The sequence below is a fragment of the Canis lupus genome, chromosome 38 (genome assembly GCF_048164855.1).
Source record: "Canis lupus baileyi chromosome 38, mCanLup2.hap1, whole genome shotgun sequence".
NCBI classification, from domain to species: domain Eukaryota; kingdom Metazoa; phylum Chordata; class Mammalia; order Carnivora; family Canidae; genus Canis; species Canis lupus.
The window spans coordinates 11,566,001-11,587,422 of record NC_132875.1 but is presented as its reverse complement, the minus strand read 5'-3'; the positions used below and the strand labels follow the sequence as shown (position 1 = coordinate 11,587,422).

General features: G+C 42.4%; 1 protein-coding gene and 1 long non-coding RNA gene across 27 annotated transcripts in view; one reads left to right on the top strand and one right to left on the bottom strand.

Moving 5' to 3' along the window:
- The window catches only part of ESRRG (estrogen related receptor gamma), a 618,160-nt gene that overhangs the window by 566,105 nt on the left and 30,633 nt on the right, over positions 1-21,422 (bottom strand). For 10 of the 26 annotated variants that reach the window (XM_072814639.1, XM_072814654.1, XM_072814657.1 and 7 more), the window contains exon 3: positions 6,696-6,862. The exons of 7 other annotated variants lie outside the window; for them this stretch is intronic. The gene's annotated coding sequence lies outside the window, so the exon portion shown is untranslated. Of the gene's footprint in view, positions 1-5,586; positions 5,771-5,865; positions 6,163-6,695; positions 6,863-21,422 lie in introns of those variants that run through there. 9 more of the 26 variants (XM_072814651.1, XM_072814676.1, XM_072814663.1 and 6 more) reach the window with 6 other exon arrangements.
- LOC140626876 (uncharacterized) lies at positions 5,791-12,805 on the top strand. Its single transcript, XR_012025869.1, has 2 exons — positions 5,791-6,053; positions 12,180-12,805. It is a non-coding gene; the product is annotated as an uncharacterized lncRNA (long non-coding RNA).

Genomic DNA, 21,422 nt, shown 5'->3' with positions numbered 1-21,422 from the left:
TTCATCTAAATAGCCAACTTCGGATCTCTCTCCACACATAATAACTTGGAAAAATATATAGCCTGTGTTTACTATAGCACGATAGCCACAGTCTCTAAGAAGAGCTATAACTCGCTAACAATTTTCCTGATTTATGTTTGAAAACATACAGGGCATGAAATGATTTCTGCAACCTTATATTTTCCTCAAGAACACTGGTAGACAGAAGATATATTCCAAAAATCATGTTGGGTTGCTTGTTAAAGCTCCTTTTTAAATAGAAATGTGGGATAAGCAATTATGCAAGCACCACCAAAAAAAAAAAAAAAGTCATTAGGTTTTTTTCCCAATTAAGAGAGGAAAGAAGAGAAAAGGAAGGGAGAGGAGGAGGGATGGAAGGGAGGCATGGATGTAGGGAAGGATGGAAGTAGGGGAAAAAACTCTGATTAAAAAAATGTATTTTCTTATAATGTTTATATTGTAAAAACTGATTGCCTTCTTGAGTAAGAAAGTGCAATAAATATTCTTCCAAAGAGCAGCTTATGGATAATGTATGGTTATATACTGTAACTCACTATACAAATGTTAGTTATTCTTGTTCTAAGTATTTAACATATATGGAAATTTGCTTCACAATCTATAATTGTGCTAATAAAAACAGGTATTTGTGAATATAAATTATATTGGTCATAAAATCAGCCTTATTAACCTAATATATCTTAAAGCCAGATAGAATCTAAATGGGCCACGCTGGTAACGCAGATAATCTGGAAACACTGTTTACTGCACAAGTATCTACCAGGATTATACAAAAGTTTTGCTTTGCTTCACACAATGCTAACATCCTGAATTTGAATCTTCAAAACAGTAAACAATGACAATGTCCGGCATGCATATTTATACGTGTTTGTATAAAATAAGCACATTCATTAATTAGCACCCTTCCTGGAGAGTCCCATCCCCGTTATTTATTTTAGCAGGTGCCCCATCTGAAACAGCCCTAAGTGTCCTTAAGTAAATAAAAATATCTTTGAATCGCCAGTGTCTTGCATTTTATCACAGAGATTCCAAAGACATTCGACCTTCTTTTACGGTAACTGTGATCCTTCCCTCGTCTAAATGAACAAAGTGTCCATCGTAATAGAAATATAAACAAAGGCCTGATTTGAAAACTATCGATGATCCTTCTTCACAATTATAGGTATAATGGTATAAGCGCACTATGAAATATCTATATAGGGTGTGCGGTCGGAGAGGGTACAGGAGGTGGGCTTTACAGCCAAAGCAAAGGAGAAGGTGAGCTGAGGAGGCAGGGGCCTTCCAGGGCTGGAAATCATCAGGATTGAGTGAATGACTGGTATCTACCTTCTAAGAAAAAGAAAACCTCCCTGGCTATGTGATCAAGAAACTCAGAGACTCAACATCATTATGCTGTGTAACTTCAGGAATTTGTATTTCAAGACGTGCACAGATTTCTCCAGTTATCTCCATCTGAACATCCCAAACCCATCAGACGGTGTGTCTACATTCTATGTCAAAGGCCTGTATTACTTCTGCAATCATCTCTTAAAAGAAGGCCACGCAGGCCCTGCCTCTCCTTTTTGGCCGCCACCATTGGTTCCAACACAAGGTACTATTATAAATGAGGCTCAAAATAATCAAGAAGAAGATCATTCCAGAGAAAGGTCCTTAAACGCTCCTACGGCACCTCGTCCCCATCTGCTCGCACAGCAGCGTGACAAGCATGTAGAACTTATTCATAATTCCCTGCGCTGCTCCCTTAGGCCCTCTGACTCTATTGGGATGGCAGTGCTAACCTAAAAACTGAATTGCAAAGCTGAATCATCTCGCAGCTTAAAAAAAACCAACAACAAAGTGACAAGACAAAATTTCTTTGTTTGCACCAGGGCCGAGTATGTGATTTTGACTTCACAAATGACTTTGGCATTTTAAAGGAATTTTTTTTTTTAAATCACAATATTATAAAAGTTGGTAATCATTACTTCAAAATGACAGATTCTATTGTTCATGGCAAAATTTTCAGTTGGTTTTCTCATACCGGTGGTTCAATTGAAAGATTCACCAACTGTTCCCTGGAGAAAACAGAAGATCTGCATTTAAATGGAGATATAGTATTTCCAAATGCACAGTACCTAGAAGGCAGATACTGTCAAGGTTTCTTAGTGAGAATAACTCAAATTGTATTAGGTACATCTCGATGCTGTAGTCATCTCCATTCTCATAGGGCTCTGTCTGTTTCCATACCATTCTTTCTCCTCCGCACATTCTTTGTAACATTCGTCCCAAGGAGTTAAAAACCAAACCTTGCTCCGCTGCAAACTCCCCACATCAACAACAAGCGATCACTACTGTACATATCATTTCTGATGTGTACAGAAAAAGACCACAGAAGATAGGTTGGCCAGAAATGTTAAATAATTGAAAAGTATAATGACTTAATAGAGTAGTAAGCTTAGTTTACAATGCAGCCAATTTAAAGCCATAAAAATACTGTGTAAAAATTTTATCTTGTGGTTGACCATTACATATATCCTATCTATTATTCAAAAGTATCTCAACACTGTTTTTCTTCATTAATGTGGCTTTTGGCATTTCCCTCAAAATCTTTTTTTTTGTTCCTGCAGTTTTCCAACAATTTTGAAACAAACACAAAAATCCCTACGTGGGGTCATAAATCTGCATCACCAGGATAATGAGCTCTTCGATGTCTAATTGAAATTAATTTTATAGGTCAGTCTGTAAGGCATACTTCAACTTCCTCGAATATGATTTGTTTTGCATTTAAGGCAGCCAAGCACACAAGACATTAAAAAAAAAAAGAAAAAAACCCAAACAGGACTAAAGCTACCTGTATCAACACATCCGTAAACAAAAAGAGAACCTGATAAATTTCCCCTCTTCCTGTGACACACTAATCCAGGGATTTGTCTATATTAGAAAATGTCATGGGGCTTCAGCAAAGTTTTGCCTTGAGTGTTTGGCTAAGGTGTGCAGAGCATGTCTGTGAAGGAGGAAAAAAAGAGACACTTAGGATCAATTTCGAACATAAGCCCATTATCATTGGCAGGCTCTCGCTAAAATTCTAGATGCAACCAAAATGTCCCTGTAAACAAGGTTGCTGACAACAGCCCCAGAAATTCTCAGCGACACTTTTCCCCAACCATCAGCTGTGCGCCTGGTTAGTTTTACCTTACTTTGCTGCCCTGCCATTCTCATGCTGATTCAAATTCAGAACTCAAAATGAAAGATGAAATATCTTCAAGATCACTTAATATTGAAATACCGTTGCAGTAATAAGTGGTGCTCAGTTGGAGATGGGAACATGGTACTCTCTTGGTTACCTTTTAATTTCTGGAAAAATTGCACAGAAGAAATTGAGTGGCACACGCATGGAAACCTAATCGATTGATCTGCTCCCTTCTGTGAAAGCACCACCTATCAGAGTATCTTTGCTCCCCTCTCGATTCCTGTGAAAGAAGACCAGCAGGTCTCCCTCATACCGGGCACAGAGATTTAAATGCTACTTTGATTTATTAAAGAAAATAAATCCTCTTTTATTGACCTTCCTCACCTGAGTCCATGGACAGTCTTATGGGCTACCTGACATCATTCTCAACACACACACGTCTACATGATGGGAGTTTAAAGAGTTACAAGAACTTTTAATAAAAACAACAGTCATGCACCACAGGCAAATACCTGCCTCAAAGGTCATCTAGGCCTGTCTTATGATCTACTTGACTCTCTTCATATTTGAAGGAAATAAAGCCCCGTCAATGTCACCCCGATCTCCACCAATGTTTGCACGCACCTTATTTCTGTCTGCTATTCCTCAGCTCGGATTTGAGAGCTGTTTAAATTTCCCTCTCTTTCCCACGATGATAGGACTGTTTCTTACGTTGCCTACCTCATTCTGATCACATCAAATCTACTGGATAGGAGAAAACGAAACCAAACCAAAAAAAAAAACAACAAAAGACACCAAGAACCCTGACACCCCTCCCCAATCCCATTCCCTGCCTTCCCCTTGAGGACATTTCTTCCTCCTCTGGTCTCTTGCCTGCTGCTTCTGAATTTGAGCATTTTCCAAACACACTCCCCTATTTGGTCTTTGGGCAGCGTGAGAAACAAAGGAGAGTTTCTCTTCAAAACTAGACCAAGTCATTCAGCTGCTCTGAACCACTTCAAAACATCCGCAGGTCTCTTGATCCTGACTTAAAGTATTAAGCACTAGTGTTCGGAAAGTAGTAGGAGGTCATATGTGGACCCAACAGCTTCTCTTAACTCACGTGTTGGCAATTTTTTTTTCTTCTTCTTTTTCTTCCTTTTCTTTCTTTCTTTCTTTCTTTCTTTCTTTTTTTTTTTTTTTTTTTTTAAGAGAGAGGGAGACAGAAGGGAGAAGGTGCTATTTTCAACATTGCCCTCTGGTTTATGTTAGCAGCATCATTTGCTTTCTGCGTGTGTCTGTGTCTTGCTGCACGGCCACTGGTTCTGGTACTACAACACAAACACAGCAAACGTGCCTCCCCAGCCTAAGCAGACCCATGTGGCAAGTCGCAACATCACCGAGGCAAGCACAATAAATAAACACATACATAATCATTCCAAGGCACTGAGGCAGGCGGGGGTTTCTCCAGGCCCTTTTGGACTCTTCCAGAATTGCTCATTAAGATTCTGAAAGGGGGAGGGGGTGCAGCTAGGAAAAGGTTGCCGGAAGGGAAGAGAAGGGGAGAAGGAGGTGGGGATTTGCCCTCTGTGTCTTTCTCCCTGGGAGAACCTCCTGTCACCCAGCAAGGAGTGGGGTGGGGAGGGCAGCCCTATCCTGCAGCCGCTCCTGATAGACTTGAGGGGCGCAAGGGGGTAGGTGGTTTGAGATACTTCAATGACCTCCGTGCAACTTCGGAGACTCCCTCCCTCTGGAAGGTGAACCGCTTTCGGGAGCCGGGAGGGAAGGAGGCGCAGAGGGCAGGAGGAGACAAGTGGGGCTACGGCAGCAGCAATCAGCAGAAGGATTTCCCAGCCCACGACAGCAGTCCTCAACTCCTGACACCGCCCTGTGCCCCCCGGCGACCCCCTCCCCAGGCCCCCTCGCCCCAGAGGCCCCAGGGCTCGCCCCAGCCCCTCCCAGCCCGGGGCCCTAACTCTGCCCTCACTCTTTGCCACTTTCCCCGAGCCCTGAAGTCTCCCCAGGGAGGGGGAGGGGAGAGGTGTTGAGAGAACAAATCTCACTGAAACCAGAATTTCTCTGTGTCTCCAGCACACACACACGCTGACAGTTTTGCAGTCATGGTAAGGCAAGTCTACAAGAGGCGGAGGGCACTTAGGGCTGTGTTATTGAGGGAGGGGTGGCTTTCTTCTTCTTCTTTTTTTTTTTTTTTTCTTTTTTCTTTCTTTTTTTTTTTTTTTGCTCTCTCTTTTTTTTTTTTCCAAGAGACTCTAAACAAGTGAAAGGGGAAGGTGGAGGGGGTTGGGGAGGGAGGGGGGGTAGATTAGCCATAGAGATTTCCACCAGGACTGCAAATCAAGAATGCCCCAGATGCAAATGTCTGTCTCCAGATGTTGATGATAAGGGTTTGGACCGGTTACCTTGGCAGGGTCAGAACTGCAGCAGGTTAATCAGGTGAGTCGTCGGGGATTTTAAAGAAGCCGAAGCCGGTTTCTTGGGCTAGGAAAGTCTACAAAACCCCCATGCAGGAACAGTGCACATCTTACACACGCCTCCTTCAGCTGGGCTCCCGCGACCTCAGCCGGCGAGGGGTGCTGGGCGGCCGGCGGGCGGCAAGGGCACGGCCCCCCGCGCTGCCCCCGCGGGCGCGGGCCCGGCCTGGCCCCCGGGGTCCGCGTCCCGAGCGGCGCTGCACTCACCGAGCCGGGCGGCCAGGGCCAGAGGGGCGCCCGCGGCTAGCCGGAGCGCCGAGGCGCCTCCCTTCGCTCTTGGTAGCGTCGATCCGCACTCCCTGTGACCCAGGACGTCATGATGCCTGTCTGTTTTCTCAATGATAACTTGGCAGCAGAAGAGCGAGGCCGCCAGGTTCTCCTCGGGTGGCTACGTGGTATGTGCACGTTTCTGTTTGCATGCCTTTCTCTCTCCCTCTCTCTTTTTAAAAATAAATATCTGTGCTTTTAAAAAAAAAAAAAATTCCCGGCACTGTCATGATTTGATGGCATTATTGCGTTGGCATCATTGACGCCTCTGGGTGTGTGTGTGTGTGTGTGTGCATGCATATATATATATATATATATATATATATATATATATATATGCATATATATATATCTGTGCGTATGGGGTTTTTTCCTTTTTCCCCTTTAAATCCTGCTGCCACTGCCGCCGCCGCAGCAGCCGCTGCAAAGGGAAAGCAAGCATGCGTTCATCTTTTGTCTTTCATTTTACCTTCAGGGTGACATTCAGTGCCAACTGCTCCCTTTTGACCGGCGCCAATCCCCGCCCGGGCAAAATAAATTTTAAAAAACGTGGAGGGGGGGGAGGGGGGAGGGGGAGGAACGCACCCCCACACACACCCCTCCCACCCCCGCAGCTCCGATGCTGGGGTCGCGATTCCATCCCCCCCCCTCCTCCACCAGCCCCGGGGGCGCGGACCCCACACCTACCCCGACCCCCACACACACACCCCCTGCTCCTCCCACCCACCCACCCCCCCCCCCTTTGCAAAATCATTTTCCCTTCTACCCACCGGGCCCTGGCAGAGAATCAGCACCCAGACAGCGAGGAGCATCCACCCCGGGCCAGACACTCATGTTCGCGGCTCGCACTTGCTGACTTGCATCTCAGATGCCTTCTCGGTGTGTAGGCCTCTCACAACTGGAGCTATTTTTGTCTCCCAGAGATGTTCTTTAAAGCCTTTTAAAAATGGGAAGGGGGGCAGGGAAGAAAGAGAGAGAGAGACAGAGGGAGAGAGAGAGAGAAATAAAAGCCCAAGCCCCCTATTTGAGGGGCTCTACAGACACATCAGGAAATTTGGGGGGTGAGGGGGGAACTCCTGGCATCCGACCCACCAGGGGAGTTTGGAAGGGCAGAAAGGATAACTGGCTCTTTATCCAAATTCTTCTACAGCAGCAGGAAAACTTTTCTTTCTGAACACAAAGATATTATTGCCGGCTATCCACTGTTATTTGTCATTTTTATCATTACGTTCTCTAGAATCAGGAGGAAAGGTCTCAACAATAACTCTTAATATTTATTTCTGCAAGCACGGGGATGTAGTTGAGGTGGTGGGACCACGTGACAGGTAAAGCGGAGATCACATCTTAGAACAGTTTCTGTTATTTGTACATCGGTGTGTTTTATGTAGCTTCTATTAATCATAATATTGTGCATATTAATCACCATATGCGCATTACTGGAAAATAAATATCTAGTGCCTGGTTTGGCAGATATTTTGCCCTTCTTTATCGCTAATTCCCCATCTGGAGCAGAAGAATGGGCTTAGGGATTTTTTTTTTTTTTCCCCTACACGCTTCTTTCTTTTTGACCTTGGTCACCATCATGGATTGGTAAAGTCATTTGCCCAGAGATTCCAAATCCCTTAAAGATGACAGCATGAGCCAAGGTTGCAAAAAATAAAAGCGTGGAGGAGAGCGTCACATCTGAAAAGCAAAGCTGATTGGGAGAAAAAACTTTTGATCTCATCCAAGATCATCTGCAGCTGCTGTAGGTGTAAGACTAGTTTACCTGTTTTGAGAGGCTGGCTAAATTTAATGCAAATAGCAAGTAACTTGTTAGGTCTTTTCCCTTTAGAGTCCTACATCAAGAATGACTAGCAAGTTCCATAGGGAGGATATTGTAGTTATGCAAAGACCAGAGGATCAGAATTGAAGAGCCTCACTGAAGTAGCCCGGAAGAGTGTCTGAGGACTCTTGACTATTAGATCCCAAAACTTGAACGGTGCCTCCTCACCCCTAACAACTGGACACAGCTTTCTGGCTCTGCTTATCAGTCTCCTTATAATGCCAGAAAGATGAACTGGTGCAGTCTTGTCCAGGGCTTAGAGGTCATCGGTGTCAAAGATGATGCGAAAGAAGGCAAGGGCCTACTCAGAACTCAGTAGGTATCATCTACTTTTTAGTAACTATCCAAGAGAGGCTTATTAATATTCAATCTATCACCCTGGTTCTCCAGCTTTATTACTTAGTAGCCTTAGATTGGACCTTTAAAGAGCCACTGCAAAAAAATAAAATTATTTTATTATTTTATTTTAAATAAAAATGAAAATTTGGCTAAACTCTTGAAATCCATTTTTTTTTTTTCCGGACAAATGCCTTCCATGCTGTTTGCCAGCAACCCACATGCCTCTGCAGGCAGCCAAGCGGGTGAGATATCTGAGCAACGAGCAGAGTAGAGGCAGAGTCCTCCAGTCCTCTGAAGTTTGATAGATTCTTCCTAAACCCGGATTCTCTAAATCCACCTGTGGCCAAGAGCTGCTCTCTGTTGTTTATTCAAGTCCAAACTCTTCAGACTACATTCAAGTCTTTATTTTCTGGCCTTCACCCTAAATATAATAGTTAATATTGTTGTAGCATGTTCAGTTTAACTTTCCAACCAAACCAAAGGGGGAAAAAATTGCTTACTAAGTTGGATGGAATGCATAGAAGGTGCTGTCTTAAACTTTGCTTGTGTTTAGAGTTTGTAAATCTCATTAAAGCTTCTCAACAAGACCACGAGAGGATTATTGGTATGCCCATTCTACCCAAGGAAAGGGAGGCACACACAGAGAAGTTAAGTAATTTGCCCAGAGTTGCACAGCTGGGATTCAAATGCCTTGAGACCTCACCATCAAGCTCTCTGCTTACCCTACGTCCCGATTCCACTTCATGTCTTCCTCCTCCTGTCTTGCGGCCAGGCTGCTCACCCACCACCCACTTCACCTTGTGTTAACTCCAAGGTCACCGCCCAAGCATTTGATGCCCCCTTCCGCCTCTTTGCTATTCAAGTTCTAGCTATTGGCCAAGGCCAAGTTCAAGTCCTACTTTGCCCACAAAGCCATTATTTACTATTATTGGGTGTATTGATCATTCTCTCTCTCTCTGTTCTACACTGTTCACTTCTACGTGTGACATCACTGTTCTCTGTTTCTGGGGTTTATTTTTCATCTCTTCTTCCTCTCTCAATTCCTTTCTGACAGCATTACACTTTTTTTTTCCCTGCCTCTTCCGGTTTGCCTAAAGACAACACTGGCTGTCCTTAAATCGCTTCTGATGTACTGAGGGACACAGAACTGCCCTTTGGAGAGCTAGGATGCCACTTTTCCATCTGACAGAAACTGCAAGTTTTATGAAGCAAAAGTTTTATCCTTTTAACTGAAAAACTTGCGAGCTTCTTTGTCCGTATTTCAGATAGTCCCTCAAAACAATCAAGTAAGATCAGAGGTAGAATTATTTAATTGGAGAAGCAGCTGATGATGAGTTAGAATGTCATATGTGTGGGGGCTGGTGAAGAAAACTTAATCATTGTGGCTTTTTTAGCTGTCTTGAGCCTTCTTCTGTTGTATTTTGAATTCTCCGAGTGTCACATTAATGTTTCTGTTTAGAAAGATAGGAAAATAAGTGAGGACCAGTAATTGCGACACCTGTGATCTCATCTTGCTTCTGCTACTGATTAGCCGTGTGTAACCTCTGGCAAATTATTCCATAATCCTGGGCCTCAGTTTCCCTCTCGCACAAGAAGAAATTTAACTCCAGGGTCCATCCGACTCTAAGCTTCTACAAGTCTGAAACAGGATGTGGGAGACAAAGAAAAAGAGGGCGGAAGGTGCCTCGGTGGCTCAGTGGTTAAGCATCTGCCTTTGGCTCAGGTCGTGATCCCGGGGTCCTGAGATTGAGTCCCGCAGCAGAGTCCCACAGGCAGCCTGCTTCTCCCTCTGCCTATGTCTCTGCCTCTCTATCTGTGTCTCTCATGAATGGATAAATAAAATCTTTTTAAAAAAGAAAAAAAAGAGGGCTCAGCCTAGGAAGACTGTTTTTTGGGCGGAGATACAAAGAATATGCTAAGGAGCTCAGGTAAAGCTAACAAAGGTCATATTTCTAATTTCTGGGTATACTTAAGGGTAGCTCGAAAAAATCCATATACAAAAATGTGTTTGAACTTATCTAAGATGGTCTCTTTTATATGAGATAAAATAATTAATTGAGTGTACCAATAGCCCACCATAGCAGCTAAAATATTACTGGCTATCATTCACACTTGCCTATAACTTTGTTTCTAAAACAATCAGATGGTTAAACAGACCTCATTCGATAGGAACCGATCCGACCATTTTTGCCTAGATGCCTTAGACTCATACTTAGCTTGAATTAAATCACAAAGTTAATTGAAGAGCACGGGTTTATGGTGAAGAGATTCAGGATCTAGAACCAGAAAAGAGCCTCCTCCATATTTCCTCTTTGCAGCTAACTTTGAGAAAGCCCCTTCCAGTGTTGCTTTCCTGATTTGACCTTACTGAAGTCTCATCACTCATGGACCGTCTCACCGGTTTTTATGAGGATAAAATGACACGGCAGAAGCGATAGCACTCTTCCAACACAACAAAATATTATCACGGCAGATGGACCACATTTCAGACCAGAGTTGATTTTCTAAAAAACTGTACAACGTTAATAGAACATAAGGTCCCCTGGCTGAGAATCGAAGTTGATTTCTTCTTGCTGGTTAGAGGACTTCACAAAGTCCATTAGCTAGCCGAGGATGATTGTGGAGAAATCCCCTTGTCCCAGTCCATACTCAAAACCTGTACAAACTGTGGGAAAATATTACAGCTAATCACATCAACTAGGACCAAGGTAATTAGAACACCTCCTTAAAATAGAAATTTAGGGGCCCCTGAGTGGCTTGGTCAGGGAAGCATCTGACTCTTGGTTTCAGCTCAGGTCATAATCTCAGGGTCATGAGATTGAGCCCTGCAAAAGGCTCCATGTTCTGCATACAGTCTGGACTCTCTCCCTTTCCCTCTGCCCCCCACCCCCACTCAATTGCTCTCTCTCTCTCTCTCTCTCTCTGAAATAAATAAATAAAATTTAAAGTAAGTAAATAATAAAACAGAAATGTATACCATGCCTCTGACATGAAATAATGAAAACAATTTACAGGGGTCCTCAAGCCAGATTGTATGATAGCTCTAAGGATCCATGGATGGATTTTTAAAAGTCTTAAAATTGTAGGCAAAATGTGAGTGCATATGCATGTGTGTCTGCACGGTTCTTAAGACCTGTAACTTTCGTCATATTCTCAGAAGGGTTCATGACTCCAGAAAGGCTAAGAACCACTGGTGTAAGAATAGTTTATTTTAAAACTGAACTTAAAGAGAATAATACATTCCTTTAAGCCGAATGTCATGCTGACTGCAACATGGACAGTGTATAATAATCACCAGCGTTCAGAATGATGGCCTTGAGACACGGTAAAAGCTTCAATCATCAAAGAAATTTATTGTCAAGGTATTTTACTTAACTGACACGGGACAATGTACTAGCCTTTTAGAGAGTTCTGAATATTGAAATAAAATAAGAGGAGGTTTCTGGTTTTGTTTAAGCTGGCTGCACAATTCTCCATGTACTAAGGTGAGTTAAGTGGAGGAAAATACTCAATGTTTCTGGGGATACAGTTACGGTCCACTTAGCTGTGAGGAGGCAAAGAACAAAGGCCTGGAACAGTAGAAGTATGGCAGTGAGGTGGGGAGGAGGGATGGAGGGATATTTGGCAGGGACCTGGGATCAACAGGCTGAAGTATTGCACGTCGACAACTAAATTAATAGTAGATATTAAGGAGTTACAGTTTAAGCCTATGCTAAGAAAAGAAAAAAATTGGTTTGGGATATGTCAGGTTTAAAGGCCTATGAAATAGCCAGATTCCACTGGCCTTGGGAAAGATTTAAAAGAAATCTGTGGTTGGAGAAATGTATTTGGGGATTATTAGTGAATTGGCAGTGGCATAAGCTGGTGATAGAGATGGGGGGGCGGGGAGGGAGGATGATGAATGCAAATGACTTAGGGGTGTCTGAAATAAAATTGCATGTATTTGAATAAAGTCTAATTTGTAAAATATGAAACTATATAATACCCAAGGCAAAATAGTGTTGGTGATTTTAAATATTTATAGACACCTGTATTTGTACCATACATTTCTGAATAGAACTATCCATCTCAGATTTTATTTTACACCTAGGGCTTTCTAGAGTTCTTCATTTCAAGGCTGTATTTTCCATTTGAGATAGTACATTCACTGCCTGGGTTCAGAAGGGAGAAAGACTTCTCTTTGGCAACCAGGTTCGACTGGAAAAAATAATCAAGATGTCACCTGATGCCACATGTTACCGACTGTGTTCTCAGCTATGTGGCCCTGCCAGTTGCTGAACCAGCAGAGGAAACTCGGTGTCATGGAAAGAACACTCGACTTGGGAATCAGAACACTTGAGGGGGAGTCTAATTTCTACCTCCAACTGTTTTTGCGACCCTGGGAAAGTCACTCAACTGCTCCCCCCCTGGATTTCCTCTTTGACAACTGCTCTACCCACCTCAGGGAATAAGCCCCCAGCATTGGAGGAGGGGGTGGATCCGCAAAGGGGTGGAAAGAGGGAACCCAACGACATGCTTCACAAATCTCCTCCTTGGTAAACCAACCCAGGAGGTCTCTTCCCTGTGATGGCCCAGTGTGACCCACCACCCCTTCTCCGTGCCACCATCAACACACTTCTATGACTATGTTCACCGTCTTTTATCGTGATTATTGTCTGCCTTTGCTGCTCAATGGTATATGCCTTTAGTGTAATAAACGTTTCAGTTACCTTTTCACTCCTGGGGCCTAGCACACAGTAGGTGCTCCAGGGATGTTAAGTGAATAAATTACTATCAGGGGAGAACATTTGCCTACATCTGTTTCTACACCATGAAAACTCTTTAGATAATCTGGGAAGTGGGAAAAGTAGCACCAGCCTTACTGATAGGCCATGCTATACCAGTGCTTTGCTCAGAAGGGGCCTCTCTCTGCACTATATATGCCGCTTATTATGCAACCTTATGTATACTGTTATCATAAGGGAGTAAAGTAGGTCATTTCCTGGTCAGACTTAAATATAAAATGCAAACCTGCTCCTCCCTCCAAGAAAAATATTCACACTGACTGTTTGGCACTGATACATAAACACTGGATACCAGGTTTTGCCAGAGAGCAAAGGAAGGGAAGATGAAGAGGGTGGGAGACAGTACTGGGACCATGAAGGAAGGCTGAATGGCTGTCCCGGAGTGACGGAAAGGACCCAGAACACAAAACCGAAAGTCCTGTTTCAACTTCCTTAGGAAGGATCTTAAGCGCTATGTGATCAGTTATGGCATCTTGAAAATGGAATCATGTTTAAGTAGCAGAGGTACTGAGGGGATTGAATGAGATGATGTATAAAAGAGCCAAATGCTCTGTCCAAACAGGTGCCTGATAAAAGCAAATTCTCCTCCCTCCCTTTCTTCCTTCTTGCCTGTTTACATTCCCAGAAGAAAAAGGAATCAAATTCATTGATTTACAACCTTAATCAACTCATAAGCTTTACTCCTGACCAGGCTACTAAAAAAAGAGGATCACAGGGGTTAGCTTATACCAGTGGTCTCCAAACTTTGGAGCATGCTAGAATCACTTGGGAAGCTTTAAATAATCTTGATCCTCAATATGCGCCCCGCAGAAACTAAATCAGAATGTCTGAGGGTTGGAGCCAGGCAATGGTATTTGTTTTTAAGCTCCAAGTGATTCCAGTGTGCACCAAAGTTTGAGAACCAGTGGCTGATGTAGAGAAACAGGCCTCTGGCCAATGAATTAGTCTAATTGGATCCTGATGCTAATGAGGCACAAGTTTGGGATTCTGGTCCAGATGATCTGCTCGTCACTCTTTCACAGCCCCAGAACCCTCCTTTGGCAAAAGTCCTTATTTTTTTAAAGATTTTATTTATTTATTCATGAGAGACACACAGAGAGAGAGAGAGAGAGACAGAAGCAGAGACACAGGCAGAGGGAGAAGCAGGCTCCATGCAGGGAGCCCGATGTGGGACTTGATCCCAGGACTCCAGGATCACACCCTGGGCCGAAGGCAGGCGCTAAACCACCCAGCCACCCAGGGATTCCCCCGGCAAAAGTCTTTATAAACGAACCCTAAACAAGGTAATACAGTAGATGGACTCATCCCAAGTACCAAAAAAAGCAAAGAGAAAAGCACATAAGGCATCTGTATTTGTAAATACAGAAAGTGCTTTAACCCCTCACTGTATTTAATCTTCACCACAACCTTGCACAGTTGGTTATTATGATGAGGCCCAATTTGTAGATGATAAAACCAAAAATAAGAAAGGGACAAAGTGGCTCAGGGACAAAGTGGCAGAGTCAGGTCTCACACTTGTGTCTAGGGTTCCAGGATGTGTGCAGTTTTCCTGGACCATGCAGCTTCAGAAGCCTGATCACCGGTTGGCAGGGTCACATCCACATTTGAAGGATGGCTCAGAACTATGGCCTAGCAGCCCTGCCATGTTAGGGAAGGAGGGAGGAAAATATTTTAAATACATATAAATTCAATAGGTCCCTTTCCAGCAGGCTTTTCAAATAATTTCATATGCTAGCAAGCATTGTAAATATCTAGAAATTATTATTTCCCAACTTATTGAACAGTGAAACCCTCTTTAAACTCAGCATTTCTTAGGACTAATGTCCCTTGGAATGCCATTAAATATAACAGTTGCTTTCCTCACCGCCCCAAGATTTGAGTGTCACCTTCACAGAGAGGACTTCCCCACCTCGAGCATCTTATCTAAAACAGAAGGGGTACCTGGGTGGCTCAGTCGGTTGAGCATCCTACTCTTGATTTCAGCTGAGGTCATGAGTCGGGGTCCTGGGATCAAGCCCCGAGTGGGGCTCCGTGCTCAATGGGGACAGCCTCCTTGTCCCTCTCCTCCTGCTCCTCCCCAGTGCTCAAGCATGTTTGCTCTCTCAAATAAATAAATAAAATCTTTACAAATAAATAAATCAGAAACACCACCTTCTTCTCCCCAGCCCAGTCCTCCCTACCTGCCTTCCTGCTTTGTCTTCCCCATAATCCTTAACACCTTCTAATATAGTGTCCAGTTCTATCTATTTTGCCTACTACCTGCCTCAGTCTCTCCGCCTGTATGCTCTATGAAGGCAGGGCTTAGTCTGCCTATGTTTTTTCCCACAGTGATATCTCCAGCAGCTAGAAGCATTAGCTGGCCCAGGGGAAGCATTCAACAAACAAATATGTGTTAAAGGAATGAAGGAAGGGCCCAAGAGAAATGGTCCATGGAAAAAATCCAAATGAAGGTATCTTCTCCATAGTTAGGGTCCCTTTAAGGATATCTTTTTCTAATTGTAGTTATCCCTGGAATACAACCTAATGAAGTGGATATGATCCCTACCTTATAGAAAAATAAAATTAGAATTAAAGCAATTAGACCCATAAGCAGAGCAAAAAATTGGTTAAGTACAAAGATTGTTAAACTGGAATTGATTCTTTTTAATTTTCTATGTAATTACTGTGAGATAAAGTATACACGGTAGATGTTCCCCACAGCATCTGTGAAACCCAATATAAACGTGGATACATGTTTTATTGTTATTTATTCCAAATGTGGAAACATGAAGTAATTGCACCAAGGCCTAATGTACCAGGCCAGGAAGCTATTTTGCATCTACCAAAACTGACCAAGCTGAGATTTAAAAATTCAGCAAGCCCTGGATATAACAATGTTAATCATTGCCTGGATTCAGATTCTCCATAGGTCAAATCATATTCTGAGAAAGGTTCTATAGAATTCTGATGGAAATCAGCTTCTAAGCTCAGGTGTTAGTTGGGTCCCCCCACCCCCAGCACTTCACAAGGGCTCCACTATATAATAACAACACTTGGCATCAATGTAGAGCTGTTCTCTGTAAAGGTCAAAGTGCTGTGAACAATTCAAATATAAGCAGGGATGATGATGGTCCGTGGAGTTCAGAAAATGACCCAATTGACTGATTCCTCTCCAAACACAAGAGTTAACAATGAAGTGGAGAATACATAGTAATAATGTGGGATGAATGCTCTGCTCCTCTATGTTTTCCTTTTTATCCAGAGAAACCACATTTATGAAGTGAGGCTCTTTCAGTAATGAAAGTGGTATTTATTAAACACATCAGAAACTACAAATCCAAATGAGCATTTCCCTACAAAATAGTCACTTGGGGAGGTTATGTAATTACCTCAGCGATCCTGTGATTGCACCAAACATTTTGAGAATTCTTCTTTTAAAATCACCTTCATAGCTGGTTTAAAACTCACAAGAAAACCAAGATCATTCTTTTATGGCTGTTCTTTGTGTAACGAAAATATCACATGTCAATCCTAGTAATCTTGGTGGGTCAGAGTAGTGGGTAACAAACCGGTTGCCCATCATGATCTCCCAGGCATTTATTAAAGACACAGTGAGCCAGGCTGACCCTGATTCGCTCTGGGGTAGAGCGGGGCGGGGAATTGGGATTCTGTTTATGAGTAACCACCCCAGGTGATTCTGAAGCATCCAATTTTCTTTGTGAACTGTGGGTGTCAGTGCCTTGCTGCTAGGACATGGTCTGGCAGCTAAACCCTGGCCTGAGCCAATTAACCTTCCTCTACTTTATGGCCTCAAAGCCAGAACCACTAACACCAGATTACGCATTCTCTCACCCAACAACTACTGAGCCCTGACTATCTGTTTTGCAAAGAGGCACCTGTTGGCAAGTGAGAAAACCCCAAGTGAAAGAGTGTCAAAAGCATCACTATTGGACACGTTCTCTTTCTCACCATGCTTTTTTGACCAACCTCATGGTCTCAACTTTTGCTGTGGAGACAGTCCAAAAAGAATAAAGAGGACAGAATAAAACTGCCTGGAGTTAAACTCTTGCTTGACCACTTAATCAGGTGACCTGGGACAAGTTACTTATCTTCTCTGTGCGTCAGTGTTCCCCATCTGAGATGTAGCTGATCATAGTACCTATGTCCTAGGGATCCTGAGAGGATTAAGTGAGGTAATATATATTAAATGTTTAGCACAGTGCTCTCGTTTCCAAATAATATTAACGATTATTATTCTTGGTACTTACATGCTAATAATTTTTAAATCACAAATTCTAGATCTGAAACCCCAACCTCCTTGCTTACCCTTAATATACAGATACCCATCACAGTTTCAAACTTAGCATATAAAAGCTTGAATTAAATACTGGCCCAACTTTTCAAATTGATTCTAGCTTATTTGCTCTAACCTTGAGTCAAGTTATCATTACCTGTAGAGTCATTAGGTCTCCAAACCAATTTATCTTAGATTTTTTTCTACTACTTTACCTCCCATGCCAACAGATACATATATACCCATCTGCCCATTCACTTAGTTATAAAGTCATGTTGATTTTACCTCAACAATTTTTCTTTCCACTTATGTGTGTGCATTTTTTAAGATTTTATTTATTTATTTATTTATTTATTTATTTATTTATTTATTTATTTATGAGAGAGAGAGAGAATGTGTGAGCAGAGGGAGGAACAGAGGAAGAGGCACAAGTAGACACCTCACTGAGCAGGGAACTCCACACAGGGCTCAATCTCCCAACCCTGAAGTCATGATCTGAGCCAAAATCAAGAGTCAGTCACTCAACCAACTGAGCCATCCAGGCACCCAGTGTGTGTGTGTGTGTGTGTGTGTGTGTGTGTGTGTGTTTTAAATCAATGCTTATTAAGACATTACTACATGCCAGGTCTAAACCCTATACAAACATTAATTCATATAAGTTTTACAACAGCCTTGTGAATTAGTGCTATTATTTCCATTTTGAAGATGTGAAAGCCAAGGCACAAAGAGGTTAAGAAACTGGCTGAGGTTCAACCAACTGTGAGAATGGGGAGGCAGTGTTGGGAGCATGGCACAGAGCTGTGCTTTTAACCACTATATAGGATGGCTGCTAGTATAAAATATGTGTTGACTTCTCAGCACAATATACCATCACAACAATCCTATGACATAGATAGTGTTAAAACTCCTCTTTTGTAGATAAGTAAATGGGCCCATAGAGTATGACCTTCCATTTCTCTAGTTCAGGTTTCCATTATGTGTTGCCTGAGCTAATGAAATGACCTCTTGTCTCTTCTCTGCACCTCCCAGTTGAAATGATACTAGGAAAAGTGGATATTTACATGTAAAAGCATAAAACTAGACCCCTGTCCTACATCATTCACAGAAATAAATGCAACATGAACTAAAGACTTAAAAGTAAGACAGGAAAAGTCCCCTTGACACTGTCTTGGCAACAATTTTATGGATATGACACCCCAAGCACGGTAACAAAAGGAAAGATAAACGAGTGGAACTATATCAAACTGAAAAAGCACCTGCAGAACCAAAGAGTCAACAAAGTAAAAAAGCAACCTATGAAATGGGAAAAAATATCTGCAAACCACATTTCAGATAAGGGGTTAATATGCAAAATATATGAGAAACTCATACAACAGGAAAAGACAATCCAATTTGAAAATGGGCAAAAGATATAAAGTTTTTCCAAGATACTCAAATGACCAACAGATACAGGAAAAAACACTCAAAATAACTAATCATCACAGAAATGCAAACCAAACCACAATGAGCTATCACCTCACACTTGTTAGAATGGCTATCATCAAAAAGACAAGCGATAACAAGTCCTGGCAAGGAAGTAGAGAAAAAGGAACCCCTCTTCACTGTTGGTGGGAATGTAAAGTGGTATAGCCAGTATGGAAAACACTCTTGGGGGAGGGAGAGAAAGGGAGGGAGTGAGAGAGAGAGAGAGAGAGAGAGAGAGAGAGAGAATGAAGGAGGTGAAATGGAAATCACCATCTTGAAGAGATATCTGGGCCATATTCAGCATAGCTTTATTTACCATAATCAAGACATGGAAACAATCTAAGTGTCCATCAGTGGATGAATGGATAAAGAAAATGTGATTGATTATACATACACACACATACACACATATATATACATACATATATTCAGCCATAAAAAAAGAAGGAAATCTTACCTTTTGTAACAACATGGATGAACCTTGAAGGCATTATGCTAAGTGAAATACAGAAAAAGACAAATACTGTATGATCTCATTTACATGTGGAGAATATAAAAACATGGAACTCATAGAAACAAACACCAGATCGGTGATTCCCAGAGCTGGGGAAATGGGTGAAGATGGTCAAAGAGTACAAACTTCCAGTTGCAAGATGAATAAGTTGTGTGGATGTAACGTACAACATGGAAACTATAATTAATAATACAGTATTATATATGTGAAAGTTATTAAGACAGTAGACCCTAAAAATTCTCACCATCAAAAAAAATTCTAACCATATGAGGTGATATATGTATTAACTAAAATTATTGTGGTAATGATTTCAGAATATATACACACATCAAATCATAATGTGTATCTTAAACTCATATAATGATATATGTATATGTAAATATACATATACAATACATTTTTTATCTCAATAAAACTTAAAAATATAAAATAAAAAAGAAGAAAGGGTTTTCTTAGCTGAGGAGAAAATTGGCTGTGAGTAGGAGATTCCAAATAATACTGTTCATCCTGGCTCCCACCATTCCATGTTGAATGTGTTCAAGGACTCAACCTTGAAGACATGGGTTGGAGATCCGTCCCAAAGGCTGATTTGTACATGAGCACACAGTTTTTGCAAGTTTATTATACATGTATTTAGGCTTGCTTGGAGGAAGTGGGGAGCTGATAGAGGGCACAGGGCTAAAGCATCCTCCTCCTGTCACCCTCCTTTCATGGGCACTGCTAGAACGTGAAGCCAAGAGGAAATGGAGAGCCCTTCAGCCAGTTTCTGGGGTCTGGATGTCATGCTGCAATGGGGATCAGTGACAGGTTTCTGAAAGGGAAATGACATGATGGTATTTAGGTCAAAGAATGGATTCCGCAGGTGACTACTGCTACTCCCTGACTCACAATCCTAAAGTGGCACGTCCTCATGCCCAAAGAAGGAAGTGTAATCTCTTTGGCATCCCCAGAAGAAACACCAAGCGTGAAGGTCTTGAGGTGCCTGCCTATTTGCTCTGTTCAAGAAATAGCAAGCAGGCCCAAGTGGCCAAAGCAGAAGCAGAGGTAAGACAGGGTGGAGCACTGGAAAATGACAGGGCATGGGAGCAGAGAGATGGGAGTCTCTGGGGGGCCCTGAGCAGAGAAACAACCTGATTTGACTTATTTTGAAAAAAAAAAAAAATCACTATCTTCTCTGGTCCTGGATGCCATCAATAATCATACATGACAACTGTTCCTGGAACAGGGCTCTGCACTCAAAAACATTCTCAGACACTGCTCTACCCTCAGTGCTTATTCCCTTTTAAACTTCACACATTCTTAACATCTGTCACATACTTTATCTTTGAGTCAAAAGGAAACCAAAGTCAAAGACAAAACTGTCTCTCTCTCTCCTTTGTTTTTTTTTAATTTTGTCCCCTGTAGCCCCTGTGAACAGTTCTGGTGTAGACAGTGCATTTGGAAGCCAGGTGCTGAATGCTCGTATCTAGCAAGTGCGTAGTCAACTGGTGAAAGCCCTGGAAGGCACTGTTTAATACACAAATGAAATGGGAGGGGAGCAAAGAGCAGCCACCATCAGCTTGCAGTCAACGTGGAGGAGTGGAAAAAGTCACAGAGTTTGGACTCAGAAAACCGGGCTTCTAGACTTGGGTCTATCCTTACCAGCTGAACGGCCTTGGGGAATCGAACTAACTGAGCCTCATGACCTCATCCACTCAACGGAGGTGATTCCTGCCTCACCACGTTGAGGAGAGAGACATACCTAAGACCCAAGGGGCAACGCACTTTGTAAATGATAAAACGGGCTATATAAGAGTCAGACATCACTATCTTATCAGCTAACTAGTTTCCAAACAAGGTCTTGAGGTCAGAGAACTAGAGTGGCTTGAAGTGGAAATGCAGATAAGAGAGAGTCTGGAGCAGCAGGTGTTGGGTTGCACAGGGCACCAGGCTTCAGGGGAAGAAGTGGAAAAAACAGTGACATCATCATGTGATGAAAAAAAAAGCATTCTTCTTATCTACGGCATGTTTCATAGCTGATCTTTTCAAATTTTGCAGTAAAAAAACAATCATAAACCCAATTGTTTGAGAGTCATCATAAAACTCTTCCTTACAGATGAGGCTTTTGGGGTGAGAAACCAATCTTGGGGAAAATTCACATGACAGGTTATTCTCTCGCAAAGAGCTTCTGAAGGATTAGAGGTCCTGTGTGAATTCAGTTAGACAATTAAAATAAGTGCACTATCCCATCTCATTTCTGCTCCCTGTGACACTCTCAATCCCAAAGACACCCTCATCAGACTCACCAGCAAATCAGTT